Below are 13,299 nucleotides of genomic sequence, written 5' to 3' on the forward strand. Positions count from 1 at the left end.
TATAGAGAGACGTGGCACCGCAATTAGCTGGATAGAAACTTTCTAGCACAATTCTGAGTACTAGATGGCAGGCATTCTTTATTACAGCATGCTGGAGGATATTTCCTCTAATCGATGCCTTGAGTGTCAAGTGTACATGTTTTATCATAAATGCTGATTACATGTTCATTAGCTATCCCCACTTCCTTAACTTTATTTTACACAGTCGTAATTCTTATCAAAGTCCTTCTATTGGTTCTTTAAGGGTCCATCATCAAAGTCCAGTGTCCTTTTCAGGGGGCCATTCTTTGACCCCTGCTTTTGATTAAGTACAGCAAGATTGTTTTGCTTAACTTCTACTGTTTCAGCCCTGCAGAGCTGAGTTGGCGTCCTGCTTGCATTTTGCATGAATTCTGTTTGCCTAAGTTACATCCTTCATTTATTTCTCCAAGGCTGTGCTGTTCTGTTCTACTGTCCTTGGTAAGAAGTGTTCCTTATCAAGTGAGTGAAATGCTGTTCTAGTGCCCTTATCAGGGGCTGTTCAGCCTGGAGAAAAGTTTGTGTGGAGACCTCAGAGCAGCCTTCCAGGATCTCAGAGGGGCCTACAGGGAAGCTGGTAAGGGACTTTTTGTCAGGAACTGTAGTGACAGGACAAGAAGTAATGCATAAAAATTGAAAAGGGAGGAATTTAAGTTAAATATTAGAAATTTTTTACTCTGAGGGTGGTGAAACACTGGAACAGGTTTCCTGGGGAGACTGTAGATACCCTAACCCTGGCAGTCTTCAACGACACACTGGATAATGCTTTGAGCAACCTGGTCGAGTGGGAGGTGTCCCTGCCCACAGCAGGAGAGTTTAGGACTGGATGACCTTTAAGGTCCATTCCCAACCCTTAACATTCTGTGATACCCACCGCATCCATTTCATGCTGGCATCTCTTGCTCAACCATGTTCCGCAGAATCCATCAGCTCTTAGAGCATGATGTGTGTTACAGCCGAATGGATGGTTTAGTCCAACCCTGCCCCTCAGTTCTCACTCCTAGGGAGCATCAGGAGAAAAAGAAAAGCCGCATAGCTTTTCAGCGCACGCCAAACGAGAGGCATGGGGTGTTTGCAGGGGGCTGGCGTATGAAGCCCCTTCCTGCCCCGCGGAGGCGATCTGCGCGGCCGTGCCCAGCCACGCGGTTCTCCCGCGCTTGGAGACACGCCAGCCTCCCCCTCCACGCGCCGTAGGCTGTCCAGCCCCTACACGTATGGCTCTTCCCACTTGGAACAGCGCCTCCCATTCATTGGGAGGTGCAGTGGGGCGGGCGCGCCCGTTCAGGAGGTCTAAAGCGGCAGCGGGGAGCGGGGGGTCGCGGCTGCGCTGCCTCGCCGCTTGCCCGAGCCCCCGGCTGGGTGAGTGTGGGACGGAGCGGGCGGGGGCCCCACGCGGCGCGTCCATTTTGCGGTGCGGTGGAGCGGGCGCGGCGCTCTGGGCCTCTCCCGGGCCGCCGCAGCCGGCCCCGCGGCGCGTCCCTGCCGGAGCGACCCCCTCCCCTCGCCTCGCCTGACCCCCACCCCCTTCCCTTTTTTTGCCTGTCTCCTCTGCGGTGCCAGCAGCGCAGGGAACGTGCTGAGCTGGAGGTGAAGGCCCAGGTGCCGTGGAGAGACCCTGGGCCGTGCCTCTGAGGGCCTTTCCAGGGTGGCTCCCAGGGGGCTGCCATGCTGGGCTTTGCTTCCTTCGTCAAATTGCAAAAGAGACTTAGAATTTGCCGAGAATGCGAGTACAGCCCATAGGGCTCATAGCCAGGCCCGTATCCTAGGTTCTGCTCCCGAACCTGCTCCTGTGAGCAGGACAGGGAATTCTCTCCATTTGGGCTGTCAGTGCTTTGCAGGCAGCTGCTCTGGCTCACATATGGGTCTTATCGTTTTTTGCATGTGTATGAATGTGGGTGGCAGATGGGGTGGAGCAAGGGGAACCCGCTAAAACTCCTTAAGAGGAAATTTGTATGCAGCTAAGGCTGGAGAGAAAGATTGGGACTACATAGGAAATTGCTAGTTAGTTCTGTTGTCATCTGCTGGAAACCTTAGTTTTGGAGCAAGGTGATGTTTTTGTAGGTGCTGTATAGATTAGTGACAGAAGGGCACTTGCAGCTCTACAGAGGCTGCTGATCTGGGCCGAAGAGCTGATGGTGATGGTGCTGAAGGTTCACGAGTTAGCTGGCTCGCTTGCCTGTGGTTATTTGCAAACTTACTTTGTGCTTGAGCTACGACTGCCTGGTGAAGTCCATCATCAGCTGAACTAGTGGATACCCTACCCTGCCTCCCTTTGCCCACCTCTGTGGACTCTGCTAAGCCACGGGGACGAGTGTTGGCGATGTGGTCACACATGGCGGTGCAGGTGTCATGTGTGACCCTCTGCAGTGGCACAGCAATGCCTCTTGAAGCTGTTCGTTCACATGCCGATGCTTGACTGTCTGCCATCTCCAAGTTAAAGGCAAATACAATGAAAACTTGGAAAGAACAGGCACAAGTTTATCGTTCTGGTCAGGTGCTCTATGGACTTCCGTCACCTTCATTGGCCGTCTGGACCATTTTTTGGACAAGCTTTCCACATAATGCAAAAGACTGTGTAATGGCACAGGGTCCTTAGCTGCAAGTGCTGACCTTGGCACAAATCAGGAGCAAGCTTGTGCTTTGCCACAAGCTTTGAAAGTTACTTTACATTCAATTACTTCAAGTATCTTGCATTTTGAATGATCTGACAGGGTCAGACCTTGACTGTGCTCCATCACATGCACGCTTTAGATGGTCGTGTTGGCTTTGAAATAAAGCCTTTTCTTGGGCAGGGGAGCCAATTGGTGTTTAGTCCCTGACTTATGCCACTTTGGTCATATTTGTGAAATTTTGAGTCTTGCTGCTTGTAGGACTGTGCTTAACAGTGAGGAGTGTGTTCAGAAGGCACTTCTTGTTTCCGGTGGGCTGTAACAGAAACCCAAGGCCTGCCAGGCTTGTAATTGAGGCAGTTCAGTCGTGCGTGTGGTTGAGATGCAATATGCTCTTGACTCCTTGCAATATTTTTTATAAACAGAAGGCATTATTTCAGAGAAGAAAAAGCTAGTAACTCTTTAACCAGTTACTGGAGAAACCAGTTCTGAGGTTATTGTTGAAAGATTTGTCACTCCCTCTTCTTTTTTTTCCTTCTCTTTTCCCTTATTTTTTTTTTCTTCCTCCTTTCTTCCTGTGTAATCTGTTGCCATGTGGCAGGAAGTGTTCATTCTCGTGGTGGTGTGCCTGTGTGCTGTGTCTCTGCTTTCAGTTGTGTGACATGGCAAATGGTTGGATTTGGTCACCTTGGGGTCCTTCTCCAACCTTAACAACAGCATGATTCTGAGATGACAGGAGCGAGTTCCAATCTAGCCGGTGTTGAGCACAGTTGCTGGCCTGGTGTGTGCAAGAGGGAGGGGGGAAAAAGGAGTAGTGGGAAAAGAAGAAAAAGCAGATGGGAAAGAAGAGAGGGGGAAATATGGCTAGAGTGCAGGAGGGCAGGGGTCTTATTGCAATTACTGCCTCTGCTACCTTCAGTTCACTCTTGATCTAGCAAGTTCCTCAACCTTGAGGACGAGTTAAGTAGACTTCGGTAGCCTTTCAGAAATGTCACTTCCAGTTGTATCCCAGCTTTAAGTGAATAGAAAACAAAGTGGTACGTTTAATTTTCTTCTCTTGACCCATATCTATGATGCTAAAAGCATTGGTGTAGAGTGGGGCAGGAGGAAAAGAGAGTGAGTTACTTTGTCTGCAGATGTGCTGAGGAGATGATGGCTTGATCCTGACGGGATTTATGGGCTCTGCCTTCCAGTAGTGACAAAGGCAGATGGGGATGCGACACAGCCCCTTTGCCGCTCCTGAAGGATGAGCTAGGAAATCCTGACTTAACTGTGTATGAGGAGAGGCTGGTGCTACTGACCATCAGCTGTGGTCAGCCTTGAGGCTGTGTGGTGTGGGGAGCTGCTTCACTGCTTCGGGCAGATTTGCTTGGGGTCAGCTGCAGTCAGTGCTGACCCAGAGTTAGTGATGCTAGCCATAGTTTCATTTGGGAGTGCTGATGTAGGAGGTTTATTTGGATGTGTATGCAGCAGGAGTAATGCACTGTACAAGAAATTGTACTGTAATTTGATAAATGAACTGTTTCGTTAAGTTTAAGAATAGCTTGCTTTTGTCAGTTGACAAATTTTTAAAATAAACTAGTTGGAAAACGCATGATGGAGTTTGTAGAACAAGATTGTTTTGTTGAAGTGACTCTTTTATAAAGCAGTTTCACCTAACAAAGTAAATAATGTGTTGTATCTTTAGAAAATATTCCAGAGGGAATTAGTTATCTGAAGTAACCAGAATGTAGTCTTCTGACATTAGGTTGCTGATTGAACTTTACTGGGGGTTGCACACTGCCTGATAGCTGGTTGATGACCCATGTGATATAATCCCCAGGCAATGGGTGCTGCTGCATGCCACTCTGTTTGTTTTTCTCACTCTAAAAGTGCACAAAACAGGATGACCTGTAACATACGTGATGTGACGAGTCTTACTGTTTGTCTCACATTGCAGGGACAGGCTGGTTTGCGTGCTTGTAGCTTCCAAAAGCCCTTTGGGAGGCCATTGAGAAGAATAAAGCACGGGGCTGATCTGGGTTGAAGTGCAGAAGTGCTGTACTGTTGTCTGTCTGTCCGTGCTGACCCCAGGTGCATTAGGCACGACTGCTCTGGCTGTGCAGTTGGCTGGGAGAAAGGAGCAAAATGTTCTGGCACCAGAAGCAAAATGAAGGTACAGCAGCCAGAAGTCATGAGCTGGATGTTGGATTAGGGTGGAGGTGCTACATCTTGGAGGAGAAAAACAGTAGGTGTTTGTTGGGGTTTTGGAAGTGAGAACTTCTGTGAGATGGGAGCAGAAATTTGGCTTCTAGCAGCTTTATAATTCAGGAGAGGTACCAACACAAGCAATACAGTGAAAAGTGTAACAGCTAAGTAACTGGAAAAGAGCTGAAGCAAAATGCTTATGCTTTGCTCTGGAAGTGCTAGGATCAGTGCTTGGACAGTCCTGAAATCCCAATAATAGTTTCTCCAGAAAACACTATTATTTTTGAGGAAAGCAGGAACAAGCAGGAGTTGTTGCTCTTGTGAGAAAAGTGCATGTCTGAGTTGTTAATACCCCTAAGACTATTCAAAGACTTTCACCATCCTTTTATGAAGTGTCCACAGAAAGACCAGTCAGAATTCATCAAGGTCTTTCTGCTTCAGCTGGGTCTAGGTGCAGTCCTGTCTTCTGTCTCGTGCATCTGTCTGGTGGAGTTTTTGTGGATGTTTACTGGAGTAGTGCAGTCTCTACTGCACTAGTAATGGTTACTGGGGAAAGCAGGTACCTCTGGAGGGCCATAGCTCCCGTCTTTCCTCCAAAGGGAAAAAGCTCATGCCTTGAGGTGCCTGTCTTAGCCTGTTGGTTACAGAGGGGGATGAGATGATTCCCTATGTCTGCTTTAGAGTGGGCTGAAGCTAGTCAAGAGGAGTCCTACCCCTCATAACCTGGTTGGCGTGTGAAGAAACATGGATGATCCCCCAAAAAAACTTATACAAGTGATGAAGCCTCACTGTTGTGCTTTGGCTGCTCCAGATAAGCCGTCACAGATGTTGCAGCGATTTTGAACCTGTTTTTTTCTTCAAAGGAAATACCTGGAGAGCAGAGCAGCATGGTGTTGGGCACTATCAAAAACACAACAGCAGTGCTTTACTTTTCATGCTCCTGTTCAAGCCCTCGGGGGAAAATGGTAATTATCATTTGTTTCACTTACTTTGCTTTAAAACCACCTATTTTCTTTTGGAAGTCCTAGCTCAAGGGAGCTAGGCAGAATATTTACAGCCAGTTGTTTGTTTCCTTCTTGCTGTCACTTAAAGCACCTTGCAGCAGCAGAACTTCTTATACTTCAAAGTTTCTTGTTCTAGGTAAGTGACATGGGGAGAGATGGCACTGTACATATTCTGAGAGGTGTTGCATTATACATTTCACCACACTTCTCCAAGACTGTCATATCTAGGTCTCTGTCTATTCCCTCAGTCCCATAAACATAATTAGGAATGATTTCCTTTGATGCCAGAATGATGATGTGGAAAAATATAACGTTGTTTTAACAAGTTGAGCAGACTGGATTATATTAGTAATTTTTCTCCCAGTAAAAAGTGTATACTTACTCCAAACACTGCATTTTGCTGTTAGGGACACAATTATTTTTAAGGATAGCAGTATAACTTCCCTTGACAGGACTGTGTGCTGGGTGGCTTCACTTACCTCTGTTACTGGGTTGCAGGAGCATTTTTTGGGGCAGACCAGGCTTCTGCATGAAAGGCAGGGAGATGCAGGTGGCAATTCTAATACATTCAGAAAACTGAGTAAAATTTTAGCCTACAGATTGGATCACTACTACACTGGAGGGATTGAATAAAAAGTAGATGACAGATCTGGTCTTTTTTGCTCACAGGATTTAATTACTGCTCTAAGTTGACTTGTGCTTCCAAGGGAGCCTGAACAAGCTTTCTTCATAGAGACATGTGGGTTGCAAGACCTGGTTTTCTGCCACACAGACAGCAGAGTAAACTGTAAGGGTATCTACAAGGTAATGCTTGTCCTTGTACAAACCAGGCAGCTGCATGGTGTTTTGCAGAGGCTTCATGTCTAGGTTCAGGCCAAGTCTGCCAAGTTTTTGCATTTCTTACCTCCTGGTATCACTGTATTGCAATGACCTGCTGTCACTGCTCCTTCAGCTGTCACATCCAGCAGCTTTCTGCCCAAACCCCTCTTGGGGCTGGCCAGCGTGCAGAATCCTTCTGTGTGACATTGGCAGCAGTGAGATGTGAAATATGTGGTCATGGTCTGGCCCACAGTTTGGCTGGTCAGTGTCATCTTTGCTTTTTGAGGGGAAAAGCCCCTTAGAATCCCACAAACTTTAGCAAGTCTTGCTTTGATCCAAAAAAGGAGCAGGAAGTCTTTTGTCGTGCTTTTGGTAGAAGTTCTGAGATAAATATGAAATATGCTGTGTTTGTATGCTTCTTTTTCCCAGTCCTTCCCTATATCAGCAGCTTTGCAACCATGATTGTTTGAGTTAGGTGGAGGCAAAACTCTACTTAAACAGCAACTTTCCTGTTCTGAAGAGGAGAAAGCTGAATGGTGAACGTGTGCCTAAGAAAAGAGTATTTACCCAAAGGAAAAAATCCTCTATACCTACCTCACTGTGAAATTTATTCCACATCAGTGTTCTAGCACTTTTCTGATGAGATTTATTTAAGTAGAATATATCAAAACTAGGTTGTGTGTGAAAACAGGAATGGTTGGTTACCCCACTGACATATTAATCAAACATGATGCTTGTATGATTTGCCATATTCTGTACTTAATTTAGACTTAAATGCCTAAAACAGATGCAGTTTTCCAAGGCATTTTGTTGTAAGTCACTCAGTTTAGGCTGTGAAGTCTTGGCAGTGATGGCTTGTGGAATAGTATGCAAAACACCTTTGAGACTGAATTTTTTTCCACATAGCCCCATACTTTATCTCCTCTGCTCCACCTCCTTGCACCATCCTCGGCTCCTGTTTTTCTGTGTGTGTGTGTCTAGGCTACACTGATGTAGGCATGTCCTGTGGACGTAGCAGCCAGGTGTTGTGACTGACCTGCCCAACCAAGTCCCATCCTAAAAGGACAGTCCCTGGTGAGGCACATGTCATGGGCTGGCAGGGTAGGGGAGACGTTTACTGGCCCAACAAGATGGAATATTGCCATATCCCAGTTACCCTGGGAGTGTGGCCACACCGTTGGTGCTCAGCATGCCCCTCTGCCTTCAGTTGGGCTACCCAGGCTGCCTCATTTAGGGCTTCCTCATGTGGGAGCTTCTCCTGCTGTTCCAAGGCGGCTGAGGCATTGGTGCATCCAAGCCATGCACTGTTGTCTCATTCTGCACTGAGTGACCCTGGTCAGTGGGGTGGGTCTGGTCAGTGAGCAGAACTAGTTGGATCTCATGGTAGAATTCAGTCCTTGCTTTCATTCCAGTGTGCATCAGGGCACTGCCTGTTAGGGGAACGCCTTTCTGAAGAACTTGACAGTAGGAATTACTTGGAAGAGGCACCTGGGGAGCTGCAGACATGCAACAGCCTCTCTGCTGCAGGAGAGCATGTGTCTGCTGCACACACCTGCCAAGCAAGGGGTGTGAAGTGCTTGTCTGTGCCTGCAGTGATGAGCACGTGATGCTTGGAAGGAGCTGATCCCTCCCCAGCCCTTGAATTATGGCTGGAATGTGGGAATACTGAATCTAAAAGCAAACAACATTTTAACTCCTTTCACAGTCAGTGTCTCTTCTGTATGGTGTAAATTATAGTTGCAAAAAGCTTTAGTATTAGGTTTGTGGTCATGCAAGTGCTCTCAGAAGGCTGTAATATATTTTTTTATTTCAGCTGGTGTGCTCAATGAGAAATTACCTTCAGTTTCTTTAAAAAAGGGAAGTTTTTCTTAATTGTTCCACTGTGTTGAGTCACCCTTCAACGGCCACACCAGGGTGCAGAGTTGGCAGGTCTCACTTGGAATTCTGCATGGGGCAAGCACTTGTATGCCTGCAAACCAGTGGCAAAACTCCTAAATTAACAAAAATGTATTCTAATTACTTTGCTAATGACTTAGTTTTGATTGCAGGAGCCTGAAGGAGTGATGTAGTGTGTTTTGAATTTTCACAGAATCCTAGAATGGTTTGGATTGGAAGGAACCTTTGAAGTTCCATGCAGTACAATCCACCTGCCATGAGGTTATTCAAAGCCCTATCCATCCTGACTCTAAATGCTTAATTGACATACACAGTTACCCAGGGATAGCAAAACCTTTCTCAGAAGCCTACAATCACCTTGGCATAAGGAGCAAGGGCAAGGAGCCCCGTGACTTGACCACATACAATTTCTGTTCCCCTTCCTCCCTGAATGAGTGTGTCCAGCTCAGGCTGAGTACTCCCTTATGTGAGCCATTCCTCTGAAGTTTGTTACAGAGTGTTTTCTCTGAAAAAGCTATTCAAACTCTTCCATCTCATTCACAGAAACAACACTCCTGCTTTCCCAGCAAGGGAAAGGGATCTTTTGCTTCAATTCTGTACTTTTTATGGTAATGGAGGAAGTTTTTAATTGGGACAGCATTTTTTAAATTGGGACAGTTTTTTAATTGGTTCAGCAGTGCTGGGAGTGTGCCTGTTTGAGAAGCATCTGATCTGCAGACACGCTGATGCACAGGGGTGGCCACAGGTCCATGGCCCAGCCTGTCACTCAGGTAGGATGCTCATGGGTCACTTGGCAGGGGTGACCAGGGTCTGCAGCTGCCTCGTGGTCCTGCCTCCAGCTGGAGCTGCCACTGCTCTCCATGACCTAGCTGCTGGCCTCTGCCGGTTCCCTGCTGCTCAGGGATGTAGCAAAGTCCAAGTGTTTATACCCACTTTGATCTGCCCCTTGTCTGCACCTGAAAGTTCCAACTTGGCTCTGCCCTTCGTTCCTGGTAAAAATAATGGTGTTTGGGGAAGTCTTCTCTTTCCTTTCTTCTATCAGTCTGATTGGATGTGTCCCATGTCTGTACAGGATACTTTTTGTTCTTCATGAAGGTTGGGGCTCTTAATGTTTTGTTTGTTTCCCCAGTATTGTTTTAATAACAAACCAGCTTCTCTTGCTGTCTAACTTACTTCCTTATCCCCTACGGGACATTTCCCACCTTCTTTCAAGCACTGGTTTATGCTGAATGACATGGCCAGGGCTTTTGGCTAAGCAAAGTTCTGTCTTCATTTTATCTGGGTTTAACGTGACAGAAACTCACTTATTTAATATTGTTTCCCAGAACATTATTTTTTTTCTGTTCAATACCAAGGCTGACTCCCTGGCAGATTATGGACGATGGGTTGTTTTAAGAGAATTGCTGCCAGTCTGTCTCAGGCTTTCATTTGGGAAGTTTAATTATCAGTGGAGATCCCCTTTGGTGTTATGACAAATTGAGGGAGTTAAATCAAGCAATTTTCTTGCAAGGTGTAATTTGAAGTCATGCTGAGAAACTGTTTGAGGAGACTGTACTAGAGCTGATGGGAGACTTTTCAATTAGATGCTTTTTCTTCAGAAAATAGTGATTCATGTAATTAGAGAGGTGTGATGCCCTTTAATGGATAGGCAGGAAGACATTTCCTTAACTTTTTTATTTCTGAGGAGCTGTGGTGTCCTCAAGTGTGCTGCTGTCCTCCTCAAAACATCCAGGTGCTGTTTTGAGCTGACAGGATGTTACCAGCTGAAATTTGAGGTGTGGGCTAAAAGGGCTGAGGGCACTGCGGGTGCCTTTCACTGCATGGTGCTTCTCAGATGGGCATCTATCCTGGAAAGTGTCACCTCCCTCTCTTCTGCCCTGGCTGCTGTTTGTGGTGGCCTGCCATTGGCTCAGCTGTAGTCACAGTGCTGAGTTTGCTGCCGTGGTGGTGGTGTTCAGGTGATTCCCCAGGTGGTTATTCTGGTACAGCTATGGATGATAGGCAGTAGGCTGGGGAGAGGAAGATCTGGTTTCATGATTTAGCCCTGCCAAAACAAACATGTTATCTGGCTGCTCCTGTTTTCCCTGTTTTGAGGCAGGGTGCACTATACCCGGTTAGAGTTTAAAACGTATTTCTCTAACCTGTTTTTGCAACACTTGGGTGGTGGAGATCTGATATTGTACCCTGTCCCAGCCTTCCATTGTGCCCCCAGTTGGAAAGTGATTGGAGCATCAAATTCCCCACTGCAAATTAAGCATGATATGGTGTGTGTTTCTGCAGTTGGGGAATTAGTGTTTATCCAAACTTTTCCCTGTTGAATGGCTTAATGTGTGACATGTTTGATGATAATCACAGCTGGAGCTTTGTGCAGAAGAAAGGGTGTCACAACTTCTATTTTGGAGATTTTGAAGCTTGAATTCTGGGTGTTTGAAGTACTCTTCTCATGACTTCCACTGCAGAAACCTCCCTCCTTTTGTCAAACAAAACTGCTCATTTCAAAATGGATTTTGTGTATCATCACGAATAACCCAGATTGACTTTTCTGCAGGTATTGAGACAAAACCAAAGTTTGCCTGCTTTGAAATTTTGGGGAAGTTGAGAATTCCTATCTGAATTTGTGCAAAAGGATGGTCTTTGCCATCTTGGAAGTTGTCCTGGGATGAGAGGATTTTCTGACCTTGGTACAGCCAGTAGCCATGACAGTTTGGAAAGCAGTTGAGTGAGCTGCAGCACCCTGGTGTTCGCCCGTAGTGGTAACTGAGCACTGTCCTCACGTCCAGTGGGACTTGGTGGTCACCTTTCAGTAATTGATTGTTGGTCAGTGGTGGTATAGGGATTATAAAGAGCACCTCACTGCACCTTTTCCAATGGAAGAAATCCTCCAGGTCTATGAGACACCTGGAGAGGAGTGGGCAGTGCTGCTTTGAAAATGTTCCTAATACTCAGGAGATTGAAGAGCAGAAAGCTGCAGCATGCCCAGCTGTCTGTGACAACGGGCTGGTCCCCCAGCACCACCTCCCTGGTGGTGTTAAAGGATCTGCTCAGCAAAGGAGGGTAATATGATCCCCTTCAGACAGGCAGTGTGCCTTTAAGCACGTGAAAAAGATTGAGTTGTGTGTACACTCCACACCCACTCCTGAGCGTGCCTCTCTAGCTTTGTTTAATGTGTTGTTTGTATTTAACTGCCTGGCTCCTTTCCTCTGAGTGACAAATGACTTGCTGGTGGCTGATCTTGATTTTTAATGACAAAATTGGCAAAGAATTTAACATTAATGTCCATGTATGTATATAAGTATATACACTCAAATGTAATCTAGATTAATGTATATTGAGATACATGCATACATTTGCACACATATTAAAAAAAATAATGATAATCAATAAGAGAACAAATTTTTACCAGCTCATAGACAATACCTTCCTTTTCTAGTTAAAATACTTCAGCAAGACAACATCTCCTCACACACAATGAAACAAATGCAAAGGATTGCAGCTACTTTGGGGGTTTTAGCTTGGACTCTCAGCCATTGCTGCTGCTATAGTGAGATAACTTCCAGCTTTGCATAATGCTTGGTCATGCCTTTGCTTTCACTGGCCTTTTTGCTGGTGGCTGCATCTGCAAATGACTACAGCTGAAGTCTCTGAATTGGTCTCAGCATTTGTCTCAAGTGTGTCTTCCCTAAACTGCCTGCCCTCTCCAGCACAGCTGATGGGGGCACTTGCAGCCGCTTCAGGGACACAGCCAGATGCAGATTAGGGTTTGATGCCACATCCTTTACTTCTGTTTCTAAAAGTCTAGAGACAGGTGCTCAAATATCTGTTGGGAAGGCTCAGCATCCTCTGTAGTCATCTTACCTCTGCTCTGTTGCTTGTTGCAGAGTAACATAAAACATTGGAGTTTTCCAAGGCAGGACATTTTGGAAGGATGTATCTGACACAATTCTTGCTTAAAACTGGAATGGGTCACACCCAGGACTGATGTGCCTTGGTGATTCGGTTTTCTGAATGATGCTTCAGAAAACATTCAGGAGATGTAGTTTGGTCCCTTACTTTATGATCTTTTGCTTTTAGGAGTCTACAGTCAAATCTGACACCCCAAAAATGACTAACAGCAGTAGTAGGAGTTGAGGTTTTCCACCTCTTTTCCTCTGTAGGACTTCTGTGTGAATGATGCTGCCTTGGGAATGGAAGCAGCAAAACCAGCCTTTGGAAAGGGCTCCCAAAGGGGTTTGTTACCTATGTGTTGATCAACTGGTTGGCATCATCACTGCATGCTTGTTTGGGGACCACGTTTGCACTAAAAATACAGGGTGAAAACCATTCTACATTGTCAAATATACCAGCACCAGGGCAAGCTCTTTGTTCTGCAGACTTGTAGCAGTGATTATACAGTTGTATGAGGGATATTTCTCCTCAGCATTCTTTTGGTCTTCAACAGATGTCAGATTGTCCACGGGACATGACTTTGCTGTGAGAGAAGGGTACTGATGGCAGTAGACATTTCCCTGTGTTTCAGAATGGATATAATCATGTGTGGGACAATGTTGAATGAGGATTTCAGCTCACTCATCCTTCAAGGAGATGTCTGGGGACTTCGTTGGACATGCAGCAAGATTAGGCTTAGGTTTACTTCTTTCCTTAGTAGAAAATTCCTTGTTCTGCTTAATCAGCTTTAATTTTATGCTCTTCTGCAAATTGGAGAAGAAAATTCTCAGGAGCAGCAGTGCGTTGAAGTAGGTAAGGGGTGGCGTTTCAGAAGCTGAAAC

General features: G+C 46.0%; 1 protein-coding gene across 2 annotated transcripts in view; it reads left to right on the forward strand.

Annotated features, from left to right (window-relative positions):
• The first annotated feature begins 1,269 nt into the window (after positions 1–1,269).
• SLC7A1 (solute carrier family 7 member 1) overlaps positions 1,270–13,299 on the forward strand; it is a 36,015-nt gene continuing 23,985 nt past the window's right edge. For both annotated transcript variants that reach the window (XM_058045821.1, XM_058045822.1), the window contains exon 1: positions 1,270–1,377. The gene's annotated coding sequence lies outside the window, so the exon portion shown is untranslated. The remainder of the gene's footprint in view (positions 1,378–13,299) is intronic.

The sequence above is a fragment of the Melospiza georgiana genome, chromosome 2 (genome assembly GCF_028018845.1).
Source record: "Melospiza georgiana isolate bMelGeo1 chromosome 2, bMelGeo1.pri, whole genome shotgun sequence".
Classification (NCBI taxonomy): Eukaryota; Metazoa; Chordata; class Aves; order Passeriformes; family Passerellidae; genus Melospiza; species Melospiza georgiana.